This window comes from Anomaloglossus baeobatrachus, unplaced genomic scaffold (assembly GCF_048569485.1).
Source record: "Anomaloglossus baeobatrachus isolate aAnoBae1 unplaced genomic scaffold, aAnoBae1.hap1 Scaffold_3937, whole genome shotgun sequence".
Lineage (NCBI taxonomy): Eukaryota > Metazoa > Chordata > Amphibia > Anura > Aromobatidae > Anomaloglossus > Anomaloglossus baeobatrachus.
In genome coordinates, this window is record NW_027443276.1 from 1 (window position 1) to 23,564 (window position 23,564).

Consider the following 23,564-nt stretch of genomic DNA (forward strand, 5'->3'; position numbering starts at 1 on the left):
AAACGGAAAATACATCAACAGGCAGACTACAGAAAAGCTTACTATCAAAGGTTAGAGGGGGGCTTTCTCAGAGGGCTTTTTACAGTTTTTCTATTCCCAATTAGCCGTTTAAGTGTACTTATTGAAAGTAGTAATTCTTTCATAGGCCGCCCTTTCTTAGTATTTGACGTTCCTTATATTGCGGTATGAGGCTTCGCAGTAGGTTGCAAACATTCATCACCCATGACTGTCCCCAATTGAGCTCAGAAGCTCAATGTCTATCATGACCTCTCTTTTAGAATGTCCAAGAGCAAGCAAACTATTCCTCCAGGAGAGGGCGCCAACAGACTACTAAAGAGATCATCATTACTCAAAGAAAACCCCAAAAACCAATGCATGATAGGAATAAACAGGTAACTTTCTTTGGAGTGGAAGCGGAGAGATCGCACCAGATGCCAATTCTAGATGTTATCACACCTGTGGTCACTGCAGCAGCAGGTGAATCCACTTTGTCCAAAAGGGATCTATTCCATTCAATTGCAAATGATCTAGATAAGACAGAGAACTGCAGCACGGGGACATAGCCGAGTTGGTCAGGTTGAGTGGTGATGAGTTTGCTATTTGGATGAATAAAGAAAGTCAAAAGTGTGAAAGATAAAAAACAAAAGGAGGAAGTGTGAAAAGTGAATGGGCCAAATTGAGGTGCATATGAAGACGTATGCTTTCTTCCAATTCATTAAATCGGGCTAATATGAATCAGGTGAATTGAGTTCTGCTTTTGGAAACTGGGTTAAGAAGGGGTGCACCGTTCCTGGAGGTACTGCAATACCAGGTCAATGCGTGGAGTGGACAGAGCAAGCTCTTTTTCCATCTCCCTGTTCTAAAAATCCATTTAATATATGGTCCCCAGATAGGGGACGTATCAGATATTAAACTGATAAGAACAGATACTACACTTGATCTTAGCCAAAAGGCCGAGAAGCGATAACCAGAATTGGTTTGGGCCTCGAGTGGCACCCTGGCCTATGCCGGACACATCTTAGGGAGAGAGAGCGAGAGGGAGACAAACCCACGCCTACACAAGACATTTTGTCACCCAAGCCAACCCTTGAAAAGGCTGCTTTGCAGAGCCAAAACAAGAAGAATGGTGCGTTTTGCAGCCGCCGCCCACTGCAATGAATCTGAATAACTCCTCCTTTAGGGCGCAAGCAACTCCCCTCCCCCTTGCAGTCTTTCCAATTCACGATACAAAAAGACGGACAGGACAGGTTGCCTGACTTTCCGTCACTGCCACCCTTTGCCATCCTTACCCGTAGAAAGCCCTTTCATCATCCCCAAACCCTAATCTTTTCCCTTTCCTTCCCAGCCCCCAAACCCTGCCCTCTGTACCTTTCTCACCACCCGCTTCCCTTCTCCTGTCATCCCCCTACCACCCGGGAAAAAAAGAGATTGCCCCCTCCTTCCACTAGCCCACCCTCCCACCCAAAGAACAACTTCTTCTGCGCAGCTTGTTTTCTAGGCAGCAGCGCTATTGTGATGTCATCGGGGGGCATTGTGACAAGCCGCCAGTGTTCCGTCTCTTCATGTTGTGCACAGTTCAAACGGAAAATACATCAACAGGCAGACTACAGAAAAGCTTACTATCAAAGGTTAGAGGGGGGCTTTCTCAGAGGGCTTTTTACAGTTTTTCTATTCCCAATTAGCCGTTTAAGTGTACTTATTGAAAGTAGTAATTCTTTCATAGGCCGCCCTTTCTTAGTATTTGACGTTCCTTATATTGCGGTATGAGGCTTCGCAGTAGGTTGCAAACATTCATCACCCATGACTGTCCCCAATTGAGCTCAGAAGCTCAATGTCTATCATGACCTCTCTTTTAGAATGTCCAAGAGCAAGCAAACTATTCCTCCAGGAGAGGGCGCCAACAGACTACTAAAGAGATCATCATTACTCAAAGAAAACCCCAAAAACCAATGCATGATAGGAATAAACAGGTAACTTTCTTTGGAGTGGAAGCGGAGAGATCGCACCAGATGCCAATTCTAGATGTTATCACACCTGTGGTCACTGCAGCAGCAGGTGAATCCACTTTGTCCAAAAGGGATCTATTCCATTCAATTGCAAATGATCTAGATAAGACAGAGAACTGCAGCACGGGGACATAGCCGAGTTGGTCAGGTTGAGTGGTGATGAGTTTGCTATTTGGATGAATAAAGAAAGTCAAAAGTGTGAAAGATAAAAAACAAAAGGAGGAAGTGTGAAAAGTGAATGGGCCAAATTGAGGTGCATATGAAGACGTATGCTTTCTTCCAATTCATTAAATCGGGCTAATATGAATCAGGTGAATTGAGTTCTGCTTTTGGAAACTGGGTTAAGAAGGGGTGCACCGTTCCTGGAGGTACTGCAATACCAGGTCAATGCGTGGAGTGGACAGAGCAAGCTCTTTTTCCATCTCCCTGTTCTAAAAATCCATTTAATATATGGTCCCCAGATAGGGGACGTATCAGATATTAAACTGATAAGAACAGATACTACACTTGATCTTAGCCAAAAGGCCGAGAAGCGATAACCAGAATTGGTTTGGGCCTCGAGTGGCACCCTGGCCTATGCCGGACACATCTTAGGGAGAGAGAGCGAGAGGGAGACAAACCCACGCCTACACAAGACATTTTGTCACCCAAGCCAACCCTTGAAAAGGCTGCTTTGCAGAGCCAAAACAAGAAGAATGGTGCGTTTTGCAGCCGCCGCCCACTGCAATGAATCTGAATAACTCCTCCTTTAGGGCACAAGCAACTCCCCTCCCCCTTGCAGTCTTTCCAATTCACGATACAAAAAGACGGACAGGACAGGTTGCCTGACTTTCCGTCACTGCCACCCTTTGCCATCCTTACCCGTAGAAAGCCCTTTCATCATCCCCAAACCCTAATCTTTTCCCTTTCCTTCCCAGCCCCCAAACCCTGCCCTCTGTACCTTTCTCACCACCCGCTTCCCTTCTCCTGTCATCCCCCTACCACCCGGGAAAAAAAGAGATTGCCCCCTCCTTCCACTAGCCCACCCTCCCACCCAAAGAACAACTTCTTCTGCGCAGCTTGTTTTCTAGGCAGCAGCGCTATTGTGATGTCATCGGGGGGCATTGTGACAAGCCGCCAGTGTTCCGTCTCTTCATGTTGTGCACAGTTCAAACGGAAAATACATCAACAGGCAGACTACAGAAAAGCTTACTATCAAAGGTTAGAGGGGGGCTTTCTCAGAGGGCTTTTTACAGTTTTTCTATTCCCAATTAGCCGTTTAAGTGTACTTATTGAAAGTAGTAATTCTTTCATAGGCCGCCCTTTCTTAGTATTTGACGTTCCTTATATTGCGGTATGAGGCTTCGCAGTAGGTTGCAAACATTCATCACCCATGACTGTCCCCAATTGAGCTCAGAAGCTCAATGTCTATCATGACCTCTCTTTTAGAATGTCCAAGAGCAAGCAAACTATTCCTCCAGGAGAGGGCGCCAACAGACTACTAAAGAGATCATCATTACTCAAAGAAAACCCCAAAAACCAATGCATGATAGGAATAAACAGGTAACTTTCTTTGGAGTGGAAGCGGAGAGATCGCACCAGATGCCAATTCTAGATGTTATCACACCTGTGGTCACTGCAGCAGCAGGTGAATCCACTTTGTCCAAAAGGGATCTATTCCATTCAATTGCAAATGATCTAGATAAGACAGAGAACTGCAGCACGGGGACATAGCCGAGTTGGTCAGGTTGAGTGGTGATGAGTTTGCTATTTGGATGAATAAAGAAAGTCAAAAGTGTGAAAGATAAAAAACAAAAGGAGGAAGTGTGAAAAGTGAATGGGCCAAATTGAGGTGCATATGAAGACGTATGCTTTCTTCCAATTCATTAAATCGGGCTAATATGAATCAGGTGAATTGAGTTCTGCTTTTGGAAACTGGGTTAAGAAGGGGTGCACCGTTCCTGGAGGTACTGCAATACCAGGTCAATGCGTGGAGTGGACAGAGCAAGCTCTTTTTCCATCTCCCTGTTCTAAAAATCCATTTAATATATGGTCCCCAGATAGGGGACGTATCAGATATTAAACTGATAAGAACAGATACTACACTTGATCTTAGCCAAAAGGCCGAGAAGCGATAACCAGAATTGGTTTGGGCCTCGAGTGGCACCCTGGCCTATGCCGGACACATCTTAGGGAGAGAGAGCGAGAGGGAGACAAACCCACGCCTACACAAGACATTTTGTCACCCAAGCCAACCCTTGAAAAGGCTGCTTTGCAGAGCCAAAACAAGAAGAATGGTGCGTTTTGCAGCCGCCGCCCACTGCAATGAATCTGAATAACTCCTCCTTTAGGGCGCAAGCAACTCCCCTCCCCCTTGCAGTCTTTCCAATTCACGATACAAAAAGACGGACAGGACAGGTTGCCTGACTTTCCGTCACTGCCACCCTTTGCCATCCTTACCCGTAGAAAGCCCTTTCATCATCCCCAAACCCTAATCTTTTCCCTTTCCTTCCCAGCCCCCAAACCCTGCCCTCTGTACCTTTCTCACCACCCGCTTCCCTTCTCCTGTCATCCCCCTACCACCCGGGAAAAAAAGAGATTGCCCCCTCCTTCCACTAGCCCACCCTCCCACCCAAAGAACAACTTCTTCTGCGCAGCTTGTTTTCTAGGCAGCAGCGCTATTGTGATGTCATCGGGGGGCATTGTGACAAGCCGCCAGTGTTCCGTCTCTTCATGTTGTGCACAGTTCAAACGGAAAATACATCAACAGGCAGACTACAGAAAAGCTTACTATCAAAGGTTAGAGGGGGGCTTTCTCAGAGGGCTTTTTACAGTTTTTCTATTCCCAATTAGCCGTTTAAGTGTACTTATTGAAAGTAGTAATTCTTTCATAGGCCGCCCTTTCTTAGTATTTGACGTTCCTTATATTGCGGTATGAGGCTTCGCAGTAGGTTGCAAACATTCATCACCCATGACTGTCCCCAATTGAGCTCAGAAGCTCAATGTCTATCATGACCTCTCTTTTAGAATGTCCAAGAGCAAGCAAACTATTCCTCCAGGAGAGGGCGCCAACAGACTACTAAAGAGATCATCATTACTCAAAGAAAACCCCAAAAACCAATGCATGATAGGAATAAACAGGTAACTTTCTTTGGAGTGGAAGCGGAGAGATCGCACCAGATGCCAATTCTAGATGTTATCACACCTGTGGTCACTGCAGCAGCAGGTGAATCCACTTTGTCCAAAAGGGATCTATTCCATTCAATTGCAAATGATCTAGATAAGACAGAGAACTGCAGCACGGGGACATAGCCGAGTTGGTCAGGTTGAGTGGTGATGAGTTTGCTATTTGGATGAATAAAGAAAGTCAAAAGTGTGAAAGATAAAAAACAAAAGGAGGAAGTGTGAAAAGTGAATGGGCCAAATTGAGGTGCATATGAAGACGTATGCTTTCTTCCAATTCATTAAATCGGGCTAATATGAATCAGGTGAATTGAGTTCTGCTTTTGGAAACTGGGTTAAGAAGGGGTGCACCGTTCCTGGAGGTACTGCAATACCAGGTCAATGCCTTGGAGTGGACAGAGCAAGCTCTTTTTCCATCTCCCTGTTCTAAAAATCCATTTAATATATGGTCCCCAGATAGGGGACGTATCAGATATTAAACTGATAAGAACAGATTTTGATTTAATGAAGCTTTCCAAAGCACCGCAAAAAATGCATGACCGAAGTCACACCAAAAACAGTGCAAAGGCTAGGATTCGTGTGGACCCCTCCGTGAGGAGAGGGTCCCCAAAAATCAACCCCGTCCCTCCGAGCCAGAAGGCCACAGCAAGGGTCAGGGATCTTCGGTGCTCCCCCAAGCCGAAGCCTGGTTGAGCCTTGTCGTTGCTCCCAGCGTCCACCCAGGCATCTTACCCAAGTGGAGTAGAGAGCTACTAGTTGTTGGTTTCGCAGCCGAAACTGCCCGGACCGTCAACCGGTGTTGGTTTCTCAGCCCAAGGCTAACCGGACCTCCAACCGGGTGTTGGTTTCTCAGCCGAAGCTGACCCGGACCTCCAACCGGGTGTTGGTTTCTCAGCCGAAGCTGACCCAGACCTCCAACCGGGTGTTGGTTTCTCAGCCGAAGCTGACCCGGACCTCCAACCGGGTGTTGGTTTCTCAGCCCAAAGCTGAACGGACCTCCGACCATGATTATAAAAATTTCCCTTCCTAGCCAGAAGGCCGGGATAGAGCAATATGCTCAGAAAGTATGAAAGGGCAAGGTACGGTGTGCTACAGAGCCCAAGGCTCGCCGGGGTCCCAAGCCAGCAAGCTCAGACTCACTCCAGGGTCGTCAGTCCTGGGGCACATTGCACCATAGCCCCCACACTTACTCAGTCTAATAGCCTCGATCCTGGTAGGGCCATGTTTTCCTCTAGATGAATATACTATACATCAAGAGTACTAGCAAGCGCAACCTTCCAGTGTGCATTGCATCTGCCGAGCCTCACAGATACTACACTTGATCTTAGCCAAAAGGCCGAGAAGCGATAACCAGAATTGGTTTGGGCCTCGAGTGGCACCCTGGCCTATGCCGGACACATCTTAGGGAGAGAGAGCGAGAGGGAGACAAACCCACGCCTACACAAGACATTTTGTCACCCAAGCCAACCCTTGAAAAGGCTGCTTTGCAGAGCCAAAACAAGAAGAATGGTGCGTTTTGCAGCCGCCGCCCACTGCAATGAATCTGAATAACTCCTCCTTTAGGGCGCAAGCAACTCCCCTCCCCCTTGCAGTCTTTCCAATTCACGATACAAAAAGACGGACAGGACAGGTTGCCTGACTTTCCGTCACTGCCACCCTTTGCCATCCTTACCCGTAGAAAGCCCTTTCATCATCCCCAAACCCTAATCTTTTCCCTTTCCTTCCCAGCCCCCAAACCCTGCCCTCTGTACCTTTCTCACCACCCGCTTCCCTTCTCCTGTCATCCCCCTACCACCCGGGAAAAAAAGAGATTGCCCCCTCCTTCCACTAGCCCACCCTCCCACCCAAAGAACAACTTCTTCTGCGCAGCTTGTTTTCTAGGCAGCAGCGCTATTGTGATGTCATCGGGGGGCATTGTGACAAGCCGCCAGTGTTCCGTCTCTTCATGTTGTGCACAGTTCAAACGGAAAATACATCAACAGGCAGACTACAGAAAAGCTTACTATCAAAGGTTAGAGGGGGGCTTTCTCAGAGGGCTTTTTACAGTTTTTCTATTCCCAATTAGCCGTTTAAGTGTACTTATTGAAAGTAGTAATTCTTTCATAGGCCGCCCTTTCTTAGTATTTGACGTTCCTTATATTGCGGTATGAGGCTTCGCAGTAGGTTGCAAACATTCATCACCCATGACTGTCCCCAATTGAGCTCAGAAGCTCAATGTCTATCATGACCTCTCTTTTAGAATGTCCAAGAGCAAGCAAACTATTCCTCCAGGAGAGGGCGCCAACAGACTACTAAAGAGATCATCATTACTCAAAGAAAACCCCAAAAACCAATGCATGATAGGAATAAACAGGTAACTTTCTTTGGAGTGGAAGCGGAGAGATCGCACCAGATGCCAATTCTAGATGTTATCACACCTGTGGTCACTGCAGCAGCAGGTGAATCCACTTTGTCCAAAAGGGATCTATTCCATTCAATTGCAAATGATCTAGATAAGACAGAGAACTGCAGCACGGGGACATAGCCGAGTTGGTCAGGTTGAGTGGTGATGAGTTTGCTATTTGGATGAATAAAGAAAGTCAAAAGTGTGAAAGATAAAAAACAAAAGGAGGAAGTGTGAAAAGTGAATGGGCCAAATTGAGGTGCATATGAAGACGTATGCTTTCTTCCAATTCATTAAATCGGGCTAATATGAATCAGGTGAATTGAGTTCTGCTTTTGGAAACTGGGTTAAGAAGGGGTGCACCGTTCCTGGAGGTACTGCAATACCAGGTCAATGCGTGGAGTGGACAGAGCAAGCTCTTTTTCCATCTCCCTGTTCTAAAAATCCATTTAATATATGGTCCCCAGATAGGGGACGTATCAGATATTAAACTGATAAGAACAGATACTACACTTGATCTTAGCCAAAAGGCCGAGAAGCGATAACCAGAATTGGTTTGGGCCTCGAGTGGCACCCTGGCCTATGCCGGACACATCTTAGGGAGAGAGAGCGAGAGGGAGACAAACCCACGCCTACACAAGACATTTTGTCACCCAAGCCAACCCTTGAAAAGGCTGCTTTGCAGAGCCAAAACAAGAAGAATGGTGCGTTTTGCAGCCGCCGCCCACTGCAATGAATCTGAATAACTCCTCCTTTAGGGCGCAAGCAACTCCCCTCCCCCTTGCAGTCTTTCCAATTCACGATACAAAAAGACGGACAGGACAGGTTGCCTGACTTTCCGTCACTGCCACCCTTTGCCATCCTTACCCGTAGAAAGCCCTTTCATCATCCCCAAACCCTAATCTTTTCCCTTTCCTTCCCAGCCCCCAAACCCTGCCCTCTGTACCTTTCTCACCACCCGCTTCCCTTCTCCTGTCATCCCCCTACCACCCGGGAAAAAAAGAGATTGCCCCCTCCTTCCACTAGCCCACCCTCCCACCCAAAGAACAACTTCTTCTGCGCAGCTTGTTTTCTAGGCAGCAGCGCTATTGTGATGTCATCGGGGGGCATTGTGACAAGCCGCCAGTGTTCCGTCTCTTCATGTTGTGCACAGTTCAAACGGAAAATACATCAACAGGCAGACTACAGAAAAGCTTACTATCAAAGGTTAGAGGGGGGGCTTTCTCAGAGGGCTTTTTACAGTTTTTCTATTCCCAATTAGCCGTTTAAGTGTACTTATTGAAAGTAGTAATTCTTTCATAGGCCGCCCTTTCTTAGTATTTGACGTTCCTTATATTGCGGTATGAGGCTTCGCAGTAGGTTGCAAACATTCATCACCCATGACTGTCCCCAATTGAGCTCAGAAGCTCAATGTCTATCATGACCTCTCTTTTAGAATGTCCAAGAGCAAGCAAACTATTCCTCCAGGAGAGGGCGCCAACAGACTACTAAAGAGATCATCATTACTCAAAGAAAACCCCAAAAACCAATGCATGATAGGAATAAACAGGTAACTTTCTTTGGAGTGGAAGCGGAGAGATCGCACCAGATGCCAATTCTAGATGTTATCACACCTGTGGTCACTGCAGCAGCAGGTGAATCCACTTTGTCCAAAAGGGATCTATTCCATTCAATTGCAAATGATCTAGATAAGACAGAGAACTGCAGCACGGGGACATAGCCGAGTTGGTCAGGTTGAGTGGTGATGAGTTTGCTATTTGGATGAATAAAGAAAGTCAAAAGTGTGAAAGATAAAAAACAAAAGGAGGAAGTGTGAAAAGTGAATGGGCCAAATTGAGGTGCATATGAAGACGTATGCTTTCTTCCAATTCATTAAATCGGGCTAATATGAATCAGGTGAATTGAGTTCTGCTTTTGGAAACTGGGTTAAGAAGGGGTGCACCGTTCCTGGAGGTACTGCAATACCAGGTCAATGCGTGGAGTGGACAGAGCAAGCTCTTTTTCCATCTCCCTGTTCTAAAAATCCATTTAATATATGGTCCCCAGATAGGGGACGTATCAGATATTAAACTGATAAGAACAGATACTACACTTGATCTTAGCCAAAAGGCCGAGAAGCGATAACCAGAATTGGTTTGGGCCTCGAGTGGCACCCTGGCCTATGCCGGACACATCTTAGGGAGAGAGAGCGAGAGGGAGACAAACCCACGCCTACACAAGACATTTTGTCACCCAAGCCAACCCTTGAAAAGGCTGCTTTGCAGAGCCAAAACAAGAAGAATGGTGCGTTTTGCAGCCGCCGCCCACTGCAATGAATCTGAATAACTCCTCCTTTAGGGCGCAAGCAACTCCCCTCCCCCTTGCAGTCTTTCCAATTCACGATACAAAAAGACGGACAGGACAGGTTGCCTGACTTTCCGTCACTGCCACCCTTTGCCATCCTTACCCGTAGAAAGCCCTTTCATCATCCCCAAACCCTAATCTTTTCCCTTTCCTTCCCAGCCCCCAAACCCTGCCCTCTGTACCTTTCTCACCACCCGCTTCCCTTCTCCTGTCATCCCCCTACCACCCGGGAAAAAAAGAGATTGCCCCCTCCTTCCACTAGCCCACCCTCCCACCCAAAGAACAACTTCTTCTGCGCAGCTTGTTTTCTAGGCAGCAGCGCTATTGTGATGTCATCGGGGGGCATTGTGACAAGCCGCCAGTGTTCCGTCTCTTCATGTTGTGCACAGTTCAAACGGAAAATACATCAACAGGCAGACTACAGAAAAGCTTACTATCAAAGGTTAGAGGGGGGCTTTCTCAGAGGGCTTTTTACAGTTTTTCTATTCCCAATTAGCCGTTTAAGTGTACTTATTGAAAGTAGTAATTCTTTCATAGGCCGCCCTTTCTTAGTATTTGACGTTCCTTATATTGCGGTATGAGGCTTCGCAGTAGGTTGCAAACATTCATCACCCATGACTGTCCCCAATTGAGCTCAGAAGCTCAATGTCTATCATGACCTCTCTTTTAGAATGTCCAAGAGCAAGCAAACTATTCCTCCAGGAGAGGGCGCCAACAGACTACTAAAGAGATCATCATTACTCAAAGAAAACCCCAAAAACCAATGCATGATAGGAATAAACAGGTAACTTTCTTTGGAGTGGAAGCGGAGAGATCGCACCAGATGCCAATTCTAGATGTTATCACACCTGTGGTCACTGCAGCAGCAGGTGAATCCACTTTGTCCAAAAGGGATCTATTCCATTCAATTGCAAATGATCTAGATAAGACAGAGAACTGCAGCACGGGGACATAGCCGAGTTGGTCAGGTTGAGTGGTGATGAGTTTGCTATTTGGATGAATAAAGAAAGTCAAAAGTGTGAAAGATAAAAAACAAAAGGAGGAAGTGTGAAAAGTGAATGGGCCAAATTGAGGTGCATATGAAGACGTATGCTTTCTTCCAATTCATTAAATCGGGCTAATATGAATCAGGTGAATTGAGTTCTGCTTTTGGAAACTGGGTTAAGAAGGGGTGCACCGTTCCTGGAGGTACTGCAATACCAGGTCAATGCGTGGAGTGGACAGAGCAAGCTCTTTTTCCATCTCCCTGTTCTAAAAATCCATTTAATATATGGTCCCCAGATAGGGGACGTATCAGATATTAAACTGATAAGAACAGATACTACACTTGATCTTAGCCAAAAGGCCGAGAAGCGATAACCAGAATTGGTTTGGGCCTCGAGTGGCACCCTGGCCTATGCCGGACACATCTTAGGGAGAGAGAGCGAGAGGGAGACAAACCCACGCCTACACAAGACATTTTGTCACCCAAGCCAACCCTTGAAAAGGCTGCTTTGCAGAGCCAAAACAAGAAGAATGGTGCGTTTTGCAGCCGCCGCCCACTGCAATGAATCTGAATAACTCCTCCTTTAGGGCGCAAGCAACTCCCCTCCCCCTTGCAGTCTTTCCAATTCACGATACAAAAAGACGGACAGGACAGGTTGCCTGACTTTCCGTCACTGCCACCCTTTGCCATCCTTACCCGTAGAAAGCCCTTTCATCATCCCCAAACCCTAATCTTTTCCCTTTCCTTCCCAGCCCCCAAACCCTGCCCTCTGTACCTTTCTCACCACCCGCTTCCCTTCTCCTATCATCCCCCTACCACCCGGGAAAAAAAGAGATTGCCCCCTCCTTCCACTAGCCCACCCTCCCACCCAAAGAACAACTTCTTCTGCGCAGCTTGTTTTCTAGGCAGCAGCGCTATTGTGATGTCATCGGGGGGCATTGTGACAAGCCGCCAGTGTTCCGTCTCTTCATGTTGTGCACAGTTCAAACGGAAAATACATCAACAGGCAGACTACAGAAAAGCTTACTATCAAAGGTTAGAGGGGGGCTTTCTCAGAGGGCTTTTTACAGTTTTTCTATTCCCAATTAGCCGTTTAAGTGTACTTATTGAAAGTAGTAATTCTTTCATAGGCCGCCCTTTCTTAGTATTTGACGTTCCTTATATTGCGGTATGAGGCTTCGCAGTAGGTTGCAAACATTCATCACCCATGACTGTCCCCAATTGAGCTCAGAAGCTCAATGTCTATCATGACCTCTCTTTTAGAATGTCCAAGAGCAAGCAAACTATTCCTCCAGGAGAGGGCGCCAACAGACTACTAAAGAGATCATCATTACTCAAAGAAAACCCCAAAAACCAATGCATGATAGGAATAAACAGGTAACTTTCTTTGGAGTGGAAGCGGAGAGATCGCACCAGATGCCAATTCTAGATGTTATCACACCTGTGGTCACTGCAGCAGCAGGTGAATCCACTTTGTCCAAAAGGGATCTATTCCATTCAATTGCAAATGATCTAGATAAGACAGAGAACTGCAGCACGGGGACATAGCCGAGTTGGTCAGGTTGAGTGGTGATGAGTTTGCTATTTGGATGAATAAAGAAAGTCAAAAGTGTGAAAGATAAAAAACAAAAGGAGGAAGTGTGAAAAGTGAATGGGCCAAATTGAGGTGCATATGAAGACGTATGCTTTCTTCCAATTCATTAAATTGGGCTAATATGAATCAGGTGAATTGAGTTCTGCTTTTGGAAACTGGGTTAAGAAGGGGTGCACCGTTCCTGGAGGTACTGCAATACCAGGTCAATGCGTGGAGTGGACAGAGCAAGCTCTTTTTCCATCTCCCTGTTCTAAAAATCCATTTAATATATGGTCCCCAGATAGGGGACGTATCAGATATTAAACTGATAAGAACAGATACTACACTTGATCTTAGCCAAAAGGCCGAGAAGCGATAACCAGAATTGGTTTGGGCCTCGAGTGGCACCCTGGCCTATGCCGGACACATCTTAGGGAGAGAGAGCGAGAGGGAGACAAACCCACGCCTACACAAGACATTTTGTCACCCAAGCCAACCCTTGAAAAGGCTGCTTTGCAGAGCCAAAACAAGAAGAATGGTGTGTTTTGCAGCCGCCGCCCACTGCAATGAATCTGAATAACTCCTCCTTTAGGGCGCAAGCAACTCCCCTCCCCCTTGCAGTCTTTCCAATTCACGATACAAAAAGACGGACAGGACAGGTTGCCTGACTTTCCGTCACTGCCACCCTTTGCCATCCTTACCCGTAGAAAGCCCTTTCATCATCCCCAAACCCTAATCTTTTCCCTTTCCTTCCCAGCCCCCAAACCCTGCCCTCTGTACCTTTCTCACCACCCGCTTCCCTTCTCCTGTCATCCCCCTACCACCCGGGAAAAAAAGAGATTGCCCCCTCCTTCCACTAGCCCACCCTCCCACCCAAAGAACAACTTCTTCTGCGCAGCTTGTTTTCTAGGCAGCAGCGCTATTGTGATGTCATCGGGGGGCATTGTGACAAGCCGCCAGTGTTCCGTCTCTTCATGTTGTGCACAGTTCAAACGGAAAATACATCAACAGGCAGACTACAGAAAAGCTTACTATCAAAGGTTAGAGGGGGGCTTTCTCAGAGGGCTTTTTACAGTTTTTCTATTCCCAATTAGCCGTTTAAGTGTACTTATTGAAAGTAGTAATTCTTTCATAGGCCGCCCTTTCTTAGTATTTGACGTTCCTTATATTGCGGTATGAGGCTTCGCAGTAGGTTGCAAACATTCATCACCCATGACTGTCCCCAATTGAGCTCAGAAGCTCAATGTCTATCATGACCTCTCTTTTAGAATGTCCAAGAGCAAGCAAACTATTCCTCCAGGAGAGGGCGCCAACAGACTACTAAAGAGATCATCATTACTCAAAGAAAACCCCAAAAACCAATGCATGATAGGAATAAACAGGTAACTTTCTTTGGAGTGGAAGCGGAGAGATCGCACCAGATGCCAATTCTAGATGTTATCACACCTGTGGTCACTGCAGCAGCAGGTGAATCCACTTTGTCCAAAAGGGATCTATTCCATTCAATTGCAAATGATCTAGATAAGACAGAGAACTGCAGCACGGGGACATAGCCGAGTTGGTCAGGTTGAGTGGTGATGAGTTTGCTATTTGGATGAATAAAGAAAGTCAAAAGTGTGAAAGATAAAAAACAAAAGGAGGAAGTGTGAAAAGTGAATGGGCCAAATTGAGGTGCATATGAAGACGTATGCTTTCTTCCAATTCATTAAATCGGGCTAATATGAATCAGGTGAATTGAGTTCTGCTTTTGGAAACTGGGTTAAGAAGGGGTGCACCGTTCCTGGAGGTACTGCAATACCAGGTCAATGCGTGGAGTGGACAGAGCAAGCTCTTTTTCCATCTCCCTGTTCTAAAAATCCATTTAATATATGGTCCCCAGATAGGGGACGTATCAGATATTAAACTGATAAGAACAGATACTACACTTGATCTTAGCCAAAAGGCCGAGAAGCGATAACCAGAATTGGTTTGGGCCTCGAGTGGCACCCTGGCCTATGCCGGACACATCTTAGGGAGAGAGAGCGAGAGGGAGACAAACCCACGCCTACACAAGACATTTTGTCACCCAAGCCAACCCTTGAAAAGGCTGCTTTGCAGAGCCAAAACAAGAAGAATGGTGCGTTTTGCAGCCGCCGCCCACTGCAATGAATCTGAATAACTCCTCCTTTAGGGCGCAAGCAACTCCCCTCCCCCTTGCAGTCTTTCCAATTCACGATACAAAAAGACGGACAGGACAGGTTGCCTGACTTTCCGTCACTGCCACCCTTTGCCATCCTTACCCGTAGAAAGCCCTTTCATCATCCCCAAACCCTAATCTTTTCCCTTTCCTTCCCAGCCCCCAAACCCTGCCCTCTGTACCTTTCTCACCACCCGCTTCCCTTCTCCTGTCATCCCCCTACCACCCGGGAAAAAAAGAGATTGCCCCCTCCTTCCACTAGCCCACCCTCCCACCCAAAGAACAACTTCTTCTGCGCAGCTTGTTTTCTAGGCAGCAGCGCTATTGTGATGTCATCGGGGGGCATTGTGACAAGCCGCCAGTGTTCCGTCTCTTCATGTTGTGCACAGTTCAAACGGAAAATACATCAACAGGCAGACTACAGAAAAGCTTACTATCAAAGGTTAGAGGGGGGCTTTCTCAGAGGGCTTTTTACAGTTTTTCTATTCCCAATTAGCCGTTTAAGTGTACTTATTGAAAGTAGTAATTCTTTCATAGGCCGCCCTTTCTTAGTATTTGACGTTCCTTATATTGCGGTATGAGGCTTCGCAGTAGGTTGCAAACATTCATCACCCATGACTGTCCCCAATTGAGCTCAGAAGCTCAATGTCTATCATGACCTCTCTTTTAGAATGTCCAAGAGCAAGCAAACTATTCCTCCAGGAGAGGGCGCCAACAGACTACTAAAGAGATCATCATTACTCAAAGAAAACCCCAAAAACCAATGCATGATAGGAATAAACAGGTAACTTTCTTTGGAGTGGAAGCGGAGAGATCGCACCAGATGCCAATTCTAGATGTTATCACACCTGTGGTCACTGCAGCAGCAGGTGAATCCACTTTGTCCAAAAGGGATCTATTCCATTCAATTGCAAATGATCTAGATAAGACAGAGAACTGCAGCACGGGGACATAGCCGAGTTGGTCAGGTTGAGTGGTGATGAGTTTGCTATTTGGATGAATAAAGAAAGTCAAAAGTGTGAAAGATAAAAAACAAAAGGAGGAAGTGTGAAAAGTGAATGGGCCAAATTGAGGTGCATATGAAGACGTATGCTTTCTTCCAATTCATTAAATCGGGCTAATATGAATCAGGTGAATTGAGTTCTGCTTTTGGAAACTGGGTTAAGAAGGGGTGCACCGTTCCTGGAGGTACTGCAATACCAGGTCAATGCGTGGAGTGGACAGAGCAAGCTCTTTTTCCATCTCCCTGTTCTAAAAATCCATTTAATATATGGTCCCCAGATAGGGGACGTATCAGATATTAAACTGATAAGAACAGATACTACACTTGATCTTAGCCAAAAGGCCGAGAAGCGATAACCAGAATTGGTTTGGGCCTCGAGTGGCACCCTGGCCTATGCCGGACACATCTTAGGGAGAGAGAGCGAGAGGGAGACAAACCCACGCCTACACAAGACATTTTGTCACCCAAGCCAACCCTTGAAAAGGCTGCTTTGCAGAGCCAAAACAAGAAGAATGGTGCGTTTTGCAGCCGCCGCCCACTGCAATGAATCTGAATAACTCCTCCTTTAGGGCGCAAGCAACTCCCCTCCCCCTTGCAGTCTTTCCAATTCACGATACAAAAAGACGGACAGGACAGGTTGCCTGACTTTCCGTCACTGCCACCCTTTGCCATCCTTACCCGTAGAAAGCCCTTTCATCATCCCCAAACCCTAATCTTTTCCCTTTCCTTCCCAGCCCCCAAACCCTGCCCTCTGTACCTTTCTCACCACCCGCTTCCCTTCTCCTGTCATCCCCCTACCACCCGGGAAAAAAAGAGATTGCCCCCTCCTTCCACTAGCCCACCCTCCCACCCAAAGAACAACTTCTTCTGCGCAGCTTGTTTTCTAGGCAGCAGCGCTATTGTGATGTCATCGGGGGGCATTGTGACAAGCCGCCAGTGTTCCGTCTCTTCATGTTGTGCACAGTTCAAACGGAAAATACATCAACAGGCAGACTACAGAAAAGCTTACTATCAAAGGTTAGAGGGGGGCTTTCTCAGAGGGCTTTTTACAGTTTTTCTATTCCCAATTAGCCGTTTAAGTGTACTTATTGAAAGTAGTAATTCTTTCATAGGCCGCCCTTTCTTAGTATTTGACGTTCCTTATATTGCGGTATGAGGCTTCGCAGTAGGTTGCAAACATTCATCACCCATGACTGTCCCCAATTGAGCTCAGAAGCTCAATGTCTATCATGACCTCTCTTTTAGAATGTCCAAGAGCAAGCAAACTATTCCTCCAGGAGAGGGCGCCAACAGACTACTAAAGAGATCATCATTACTCAAAGAAAACCCCAAAAACCAATGCATGATAGGAATAAACAGGTAACTTTCTTTGGAGTGGAAGCGGAGAGATCGCACCAGATGCCAATTCTAGATGTTATCACACCTGTGGTCACTGCAGCAGCAGGTGAATCCACTTTGTCCAAAAGGGATCTATTCCATTCAATTGCAAATGATCTAGATAAGACAGAGAACTGCAGCACGGGGACATAGCCGAGTTGGTCAGGTTGAGTGGTGATGAGTTTGCTATTTGGATGAATAAAGAAAGTCAAAAGTGTGAAAGATAAAAAACAAAAGGAGGAAGTGTGAAAAGTGAATGGGCCAAATTGAGGTGCATATGAAGACGTATGCTTTCTTCCAATTCATTAAATCGGGCTAATATGAATCAGGTGAATTGAGTTCTGCTTTTGGAAACTGGGTTAAGAAGGGGTGCACCGTTCCTGGAGGTACTGCAATACCAGGTCAATGCGTGGAGTGGACAGAGCAAGCTCTTTTTCCATCTCCCTGTTCTAAAAATCCATTTAATATATGGTCCCCAGATAGGGGACGTATCAGATATTAAACTGATAAGAACAGATTTTTGATTTAATGAAGCTTTCCAAAGCACCACAAAAAAAGCATGACCGAAGTCACACCAAAAACAGTGCAAAGGCTAGGATTCGTGTAGACCCCACCGTGAGGAGAGGGTCCCCAAAAATCAACCCCGTCCCTCCGAGCCAGAAGGCCACAGCAAGGGTCAGGGATCTTCGGTGCTCCCCCAAGCCGAAGCCTGGTTGAGCCTTGTCGTTGCTCCCAGCGTCCACCCAGGCATCTTACACAAGTGGAGTAGAGAGCTACTAGTTGTTGGTTTCGCAGCCAAAACTGCCCGGACCGTCAACCGGTGTTGGTTTCTCAGCCCAAGGCTAACCGGACCTCCAACCGGGTGTTGGTTTCTCAGCCGAAGCTGACCCAGACCTCCAACCGGGTGTTGGTTTCTCAGCCGAAGCTGACCCAGACCTCCAACCGGGTGTTAGTTTCTCAGCCCAAAGCTGACCAGACCTCCGACCGGGATTATAAAAATTTCCCTTCCTAGCCAGAAGGCCGGGATAGGGTAATATGCTCAAAAAGTATGAAAAGGCAAGGTACGGTGTGCTACAGAGCCCAAGGCTTGCCGGGGTCCCAAGCCAGCAAGCTCAGACTCACTCCAGGGTCGTCAGTCCTGGGGCACGTTGTACCATAGCCCCCCACCCTTACTCAGTCTAATAGCCTCGATCCTGGTAGGGCCATGTTTTCCTCTAGATGAATATACTATCCACCCAGAGTACTAGCAAGCGCAACCTTCCAGTGTGCATTGTATCATTGTACTAAGGTGGCCTGGAGCTTAAACCACCTCTTCGAACAGATACTACACTTGATCTTAGCCAAAAGGCCGAGAAGCGATAACCAGAATTGGTTTGGGCCTCGAGTGGCACCCTGGCCTATGCCGGACACATCTTAGGGAGAGAGAGCGAGAGGGAGACAAACCCACGCCTACACAAGACATTTTGTCACCCAAGCCAACCCTTGAAAAGGCTGCTTTGCAGAGCCAAAACAAGAAGAATGGTGCGTTTTGCAGCCGCCGCCCACTGCAATGAATCTGAATAACTCCTCCTTTAGGGCGCAAGCAACTCCCCTCCCCCTTGCAGTCTTTCCAATTCACGATACAAAAAGACGGACAGGACAGGTTGCCTGACTTTCCGTCACTGCCACCCTTTGCCATCCTTACCCGTAGAAAGCCCTTTCATCATCCCCAAACCCTAATCTTTTCCCTTTCCTTCCCAGCCCCCAAACCCTGCCCTCTGTACCTTTCTCACCACCCGCTTCCCTTCTCCTGTCATCCCCCTACCACCCGGGAAAAAAAGAGATTGCCCCCTCCTTCCACTAGCCCACCCTCCCACCCAAAGAACAACTTCTTCTGCGCAGCTTGTTTTCTAGGCAGCAGCGCTATTGTGATGTCATCGGGGGGCATTGTGACAAGCCGCCAGTGTTCCGTCTCTTCATGTTGTGCACAGTTCAAACGGAAAATACATCAACAGGCAGACTACAGAAAAGCTTACTATCAAAGGTTAGAGGGGGGCTTTCTCAGAGGGCTTTTTACAGTTTTTCTATTCCCAATTAGCCGTTTAAGTGTACTTATTGAAAGTAGTAATTCTTTCATAGGCCGCCCTTTCTTAGTATTTGACGTTCCTTATATTGCGGTATGAGGCTTCGCAGTAGGTTGCAAACATTCATCACCCATGACTGTCCCCAATTGAGCTCAGAAGCTCAATGTCTATCATGACCTCTCTTTTAGAATGTCCAAGAGCAAGCAAACTATTCCTCCAGGAGAGGGCGCCAACAGACTACTAAAGAGATCATCATTACTCAAAGAAAACCCCAAAAACCAATGCATGATAGGAATAAACAGGTAACTTTCTTTGGAGTGGAAGCGGAGAGATCGCACCAGATGCCAATTCTAGATGTTATCACACCTGTGGTCACTGCAGCAGCAGGTGAATCCACTTTGTCCAAAAGGGATCTATTCCATTCAATTGCAAATGATCTAGATAAGACAGAGAACTGCAGCACGGGGACATAGCCGAGTTGGTCAGGTTGAGTGGTGATGAGTTTGCTATTTGGATGAATAAAGAAAGTCAAAAGTGTGAAAGATAAAAAACAAAAGGAGGAAGTGTGAAAAGTGAATGGGCCAAATTGAGGTGCATATGAAGACGTATGCTTTCTTCCAATTCATTAAATCGGGCTAATATGAATCAGGTGAATTGAGTTCTGCTTTTGGAAACTGGGTTAAGAAGGGGTGCACCGTTCCTGGAGGTACTGCAATACCAGGTCAATGCGTGGAGTGGACAGAGCAAGCTCTTTTTCCATCTCCCTGTTCTAAAAATCCATTTAATATATGGTCCCCAGATAGGGGACGTATCAGATATTAAACTGATAAGAACAGATACTACACTTGATCTTAGCCAAAAGGCCGAGAAGCGATAACCAGAATTGGTTTGGGCCTCGAGTGGCACCCTGGCCTATGCCGGACACATCTTAGGGAGAGAGAGCGAGAGGGAGACAAACCCACGCCTACACAAGACATTTTGTCACCCAAGCCAACCCTTGAAAAGGCTGCTTTGCAGAGCCAAAACAAGAAGAATGGTGCGTTTTGCAGCCGCCGCCCACTGCAATGAATCTGAATAACTCCTCCTTTAGGGCGCAAGCAACTCCCCTCCCCCTTGCAGTCTTTCCAATTCACGATACAAAAAGACGGACAGGACAGGTTGCCTGACTTTCCGTCACTGCCACCCTTTGCCATCCTTACCCGTAGAAAGCCCTTTCATCATCCCCAAACCCTAATCTTTTCCCTTTCCTTCCCAGCCCCCAAACCCTGCCCTCTGTACCTTTCTCACCACCCGCTTCCCTTCTCCTGTCATCCCCCTACCACCCGGGAAAAAAAGAGATTGCCCCCTCCTTCCACTAGCCCACCCTCCCACCCAAAGAACAACTTCTTCTGCGCAGCTTGTTTTCTAGGCAGCAGCGCTATTGTGATGTCATCGGGGGGCATTGTGACAAGCCGCCAGTGTTCCGTCTCTTCATGTTGTGCACAGTTCAAACGGAAAATACATCAACAGGCAGACTACAGAAAAGCTTACTATCAAAGGTTAGAGGGGGGCTTTCTCAGAGGGCTTTTTACAGTTTTTCTATTCCCAATTAGCCGTTTAAGTGTACTTATTGAAAGTAGTAATTCTTTCATAGGCCGCCCTTTCTTAGTATTTGACGTTCCTTATATTGCGGTATGAGGCTTCGCAGTAGGTTGCAAACATTCATCACCCATGACTGTCCCCAATTGAGCTCAGAAGCTCAATGTCTATCATGACCTCTCTTTTAGAATGTCCAAGAGCAAGCAAACTATTCCTCCAGGAGAGGGCGCCAACAGACTACTAAAGAGATCATCATTACTCAAAGAAAACCCCAAAAACCAATGCATGATAGGAATAAACAGGTAACTTTCTTTGGAGTGGAAGCGGAGAGATCGCACCAGATGCCAATTCTAGATGTTATCACACCTGTGGTCACTGCAGCAGCAGGTGAATCCACTTTGTCCAAAAGGGATCTATTCCATTCAATTGCAAATGATCTAGATAAGACAGAGAACTGCAGCACGGGGACATAGCCGAGTTGGTCAGGTTGAGTGGTGATGAGTTTGCTATTTGGATGAATAAAGAAAGTCAAAAGTGTGAAAGATAAAAAACAAAAGGAGGAAGTGTGAAAAGTGAATGGGCCAAATTGAGGTGCATATGAAGACGTATGCTTTCTTCCAATTCATTAAATCGGGCTAATATGAATCAGGTGAATTGAGTTCTGCTTTTGGAAACTGGGTTAAGAAGGGGTGCACCGTTCCTGGAGGTACTGCAATACCAGGTCAATGCGTGGAGTGGACAGAGCAAGCTCTTTTTCCATCTCCCTGTTCTAAAAATCCATTTAATATATGGTCCCCAGATAGGGGACGTATCAGATATTAAACTGATAAGAACAGATACTACACTTGATCTTAGCCAAAAGGCCGAGAAGCGATAACCAGAATTGGTTTGGGCCTCGAGTGGCACCCTGGCCTATGCCGGACACATCTTAGGGAGAGAGAGCGAGAGGGAGACAAACCCACGCCTACACAAGACATTTTGTCACCCAAGCCAACCCTTGAAAAGGCTGCTTTGCAGAGCCAAAACAAGAAGAATGGTGCGTTTTGCAGCCGCCGCCCACTGCAATGAATCTGAATAACTCCTCCTTTAGGGCGCAAGCAACTCCCCTCCCCCTTGCAGTCTTTCCAATTCACGATACAAAAAGACGGACAGGACAGGTTGCCTGACTTTCCGTCACTGCCACCCTTTGCCATCCTTACCCGTAGAAAGCCCTTTCATCATCCCCAAACCCTAATCTTTTCCCTTTCCTTCCCAGCCCCCAAACCCTGCCCTCTGTACCTTTCTCACCACCCGCTTCCCTTCTCCTGTCATCCCCCTACCACCCGGGAAAAAAAGAGATTGCCCCCTCCTTCCACTAGCCCACCCTCCCACCCAAAGAACAACTTCTTCTGCGCAGCTTGTTTTCTAGGCAGCAGCGCTATTGTGATGTCATCGGGGGGCATTGTGACAAGCCGCCAGTGTTCCGTCTCTTCATGTTGTGCACAGTTCAAACGGAAAATACATCAACAGGCAGACTACAGAAAAGCTTACTATCAAAGGTTAGAGGGGGGCTTTCTCAGAGGGCTTTTTACAGTTTTTCTATTCCCAATTAGCCGTTTAAGTGTACTTATTGAAAGTAGTAATTCTTTCATAGGCCGCCCTTTCTTAGTATTTGACGTTCCTTATATTGCGGTATGAGGCTTCGCAGTAGGTTGCAAACATTCGTCACCCATGACTGTCCCCAATTGAGCTCAGAAGCTCAATGTCTATCATGACCTCTCTTTTAGAATGTCCAAGAGCAAGCAAACTATTCCTCCAGGAGAGGGCGCCAACAGACTACTAAAGAGATCATCATTACTCAAAGAAAACCCCAAAAACCAATGCATGATAGGAATAAACAGGTAACTTTCTTTGGAGTGGAAGCGGAGAGATCGCACCAGATGCCAATTCTAGATGTTATCACACCTGTGGTCACTGCAGCAGCAGGTGAATCCACTTTGTCCAAAAGGGATCTATTCCATTCAATTGCAAATGATCTAGATAAGACAGAGAACTGCAGCACGGGGACATAGCCGAGTTGGTCAGGTTGAGTGGTGATGAGTTTGCTATTTGGATGAATAAAGAAAGTCAAAAGTGTGAAAGATAAAAAACAAAAGGAGGAAGTGTGAAAAGTGAATGGGCCAAATTGAGGTGCATATGAAGACGTATGCTTTCTTCCAATTCATTAAATCGGGCTAATATGAATCAGGTGAATTGAGTTCTGCTTTTGGAAACTGGGTTAAGAAGGGGTGCACCGTTCCTGGAGGTACTGCAATACCAGGTCAATGCGTGGAGTGGACAGAGCAAGCTCTTTTTCCATCTCCCTGTTCTAAAAATCCATTTAATATATGGTCCCCAGATAGGGGACGTATCAGATATTAAACTGATAAGAACAGATACTACACTTGATCTTAGCCAAAAGGCCGAGAAGCGATAACCAGAATTGGTTTGGGCCTCGAGTGGCACCCTGGCCTATGCCGGACACATCTTAGGGAGAGAGAGCGAGAGGGAGACAAACCCACGCCTACACAAGACATTTTGTCACCCAAGCCAACCCTTGAAAAGGCTGCTTTGCAGAGCCAAAACAAGAAGAATGGTGCGTTTTGCAGCCGCCGCCCACTGCAATGAATCTGAATAACTCCTCCTTTAGGGCGCAAGCAACTCCCCTCCCCCTTGCAGTCTTTCCAATTCACGATACAAAAAGACGGACAGGACAGGTTGCCTGACTTTCCGTCACTGCCACCCTTTGCCATCCTTACCCGTAGAAAGCCCTTTCATCATCCCCAAACCCTAATCTTTTCCCTTTCCTTCCCAGCCCCCAAACCCTGCCCTCTGTACCTTTCTCACCACCCGCTTCCCTTCTCCTGTCATCCCCCTACCACCCGGGAAAAAAAGAG

At 46.8% G+C, this 23,564-nt stretch overlaps 14 non-coding genes and 2 pseudogenes across 14 annotated transcripts; all 16 read right to left on the minus strand.

Annotated features, from left to right (window-relative positions):
• Positions 1 to 774: 774 nt before the first annotated feature.
• LOC142276180 (U2 spliceosomal RNA) lies at positions 775 to 965 on the minus strand. Its single transcript, XR_012739686.1, has one exon. It is a non-coding gene; the product is annotated as a U2 spliceosomal RNA (small nuclear RNA).
• A 1,387-nt stretch (positions 966 to 2,352) lies between these two features.
• Positions 2,353 to 2,543, minus strand: LOC142276192 (U2 spliceosomal RNA). Its single transcript, XR_012739697.1, has one exon. It is a non-coding gene; the product is annotated as a U2 spliceosomal RNA (small nuclear RNA).
• A 1,387-nt stretch (positions 2,544 to 3,930) lies between these two features.
• LOC142276204 (U2 spliceosomal RNA) lies at positions 3,931 to 4,121 on the minus strand. The gene has a single exon (XR_012739708.1). It is a non-coding gene; the product is annotated as a U2 spliceosomal RNA (small nuclear RNA).
• A 1,387-nt stretch (positions 4,122 to 5,508) lies between these two features.
• LOC142276211 (U2 spliceosomal RNA) lies at positions 5,509 to 5,705 on the minus strand. The gene has a single exon (XR_012739714.1). It is a non-coding gene; the product is annotated as a U2 spliceosomal RNA (small nuclear RNA).
• Positions 5,706 to 6,389: 684 nt separating this feature from the next.
• On the minus strand, positions 6,390 to 6,516 carry LOC142276214 (U2 spliceosomal RNA; annotated as a pseudogene).
• Positions 6,517 to 7,903: 1,387 nt separating this feature from the next.
• On the minus strand, positions 7,904 to 8,094 carry LOC142276215 (U2 spliceosomal RNA). Its single transcript, XR_012739715.1, has one exon. It is a non-coding gene; the product is annotated as a U2 spliceosomal RNA (small nuclear RNA).
• A 1,388-nt stretch (positions 8,095 to 9,482) lies between these two features.
• Positions 9,483 to 9,673, minus strand: LOC142276216 (U2 spliceosomal RNA). Its single transcript, XR_012739716.1, has one exon. It is a non-coding gene; the product is annotated as a U2 spliceosomal RNA (small nuclear RNA).
• Positions 9,674 to 11,060: 1,387 nt separating this feature from the next.
• On the minus strand, positions 11,061 to 11,251 carry LOC142276181 (U2 spliceosomal RNA). Its single transcript, XR_012739687.1, has one exon. It is a non-coding gene; the product is annotated as a U2 spliceosomal RNA (small nuclear RNA).
• A 1,387-nt stretch (positions 11,252 to 12,638) lies between these two features.
• LOC142276182 (U2 spliceosomal RNA) lies at positions 12,639 to 12,829 on the minus strand. Its single transcript, XR_012739688.1, has one exon. It is a non-coding gene; the product is annotated as a U2 spliceosomal RNA (small nuclear RNA).
• A 1,387-nt stretch (positions 12,830 to 14,216) lies between these two features.
• On the minus strand, positions 14,217 to 14,407 carry LOC142276183 (U2 spliceosomal RNA). The gene has a single exon (XR_012739689.1). It is a non-coding gene; the product is annotated as a U2 spliceosomal RNA (small nuclear RNA).
• A 1,387-nt stretch (positions 14,408 to 15,794) lies between these two features.
• LOC142276184 (U2 spliceosomal RNA) lies at positions 15,795 to 15,985 on the minus strand. Its single transcript, XR_012739690.1, has one exon. It is a non-coding gene; the product is annotated as a U2 spliceosomal RNA (small nuclear RNA).
• Positions 15,986 to 17,372: 1,387 nt separating this feature from the next.
• Positions 17,373 to 17,564, minus strand: LOC142276210 (U2 spliceosomal RNA). Its single transcript, XR_012739713.1, has one exon. It is a non-coding gene; the product is annotated as a U2 spliceosomal RNA (small nuclear RNA).
• A 727-nt stretch (positions 17,565 to 18,291) lies between these two features.
• LOC142276212 (U2 spliceosomal RNA) lies at positions 18,292 to 18,368 on the minus strand (annotated as a pseudogene).
• A 1,387-nt stretch (positions 18,369 to 19,755) lies between these two features.
• Positions 19,756 to 19,946, minus strand: LOC142276185 (U2 spliceosomal RNA). The gene has a single exon (XR_012739691.1). It is a non-coding gene; the product is annotated as a U2 spliceosomal RNA (small nuclear RNA).
• Positions 19,947 to 21,333: 1,387 nt separating this feature from the next.
• Positions 21,334 to 21,524, minus strand: LOC142276187 (U2 spliceosomal RNA). Its single transcript, XR_012739692.1, has one exon. It is a non-coding gene; the product is annotated as a U2 spliceosomal RNA (small nuclear RNA).
• Positions 21,525 to 22,911: 1,387 nt separating this feature from the next.
• On the minus strand, positions 22,912 to 23,102 carry LOC142276188 (U2 spliceosomal RNA). The gene has a single exon (XR_012739693.1). It is a non-coding gene; the product is annotated as a U2 spliceosomal RNA (small nuclear RNA).
• Positions 23,103 to 23,564: the final 462 nt, after the last annotated feature.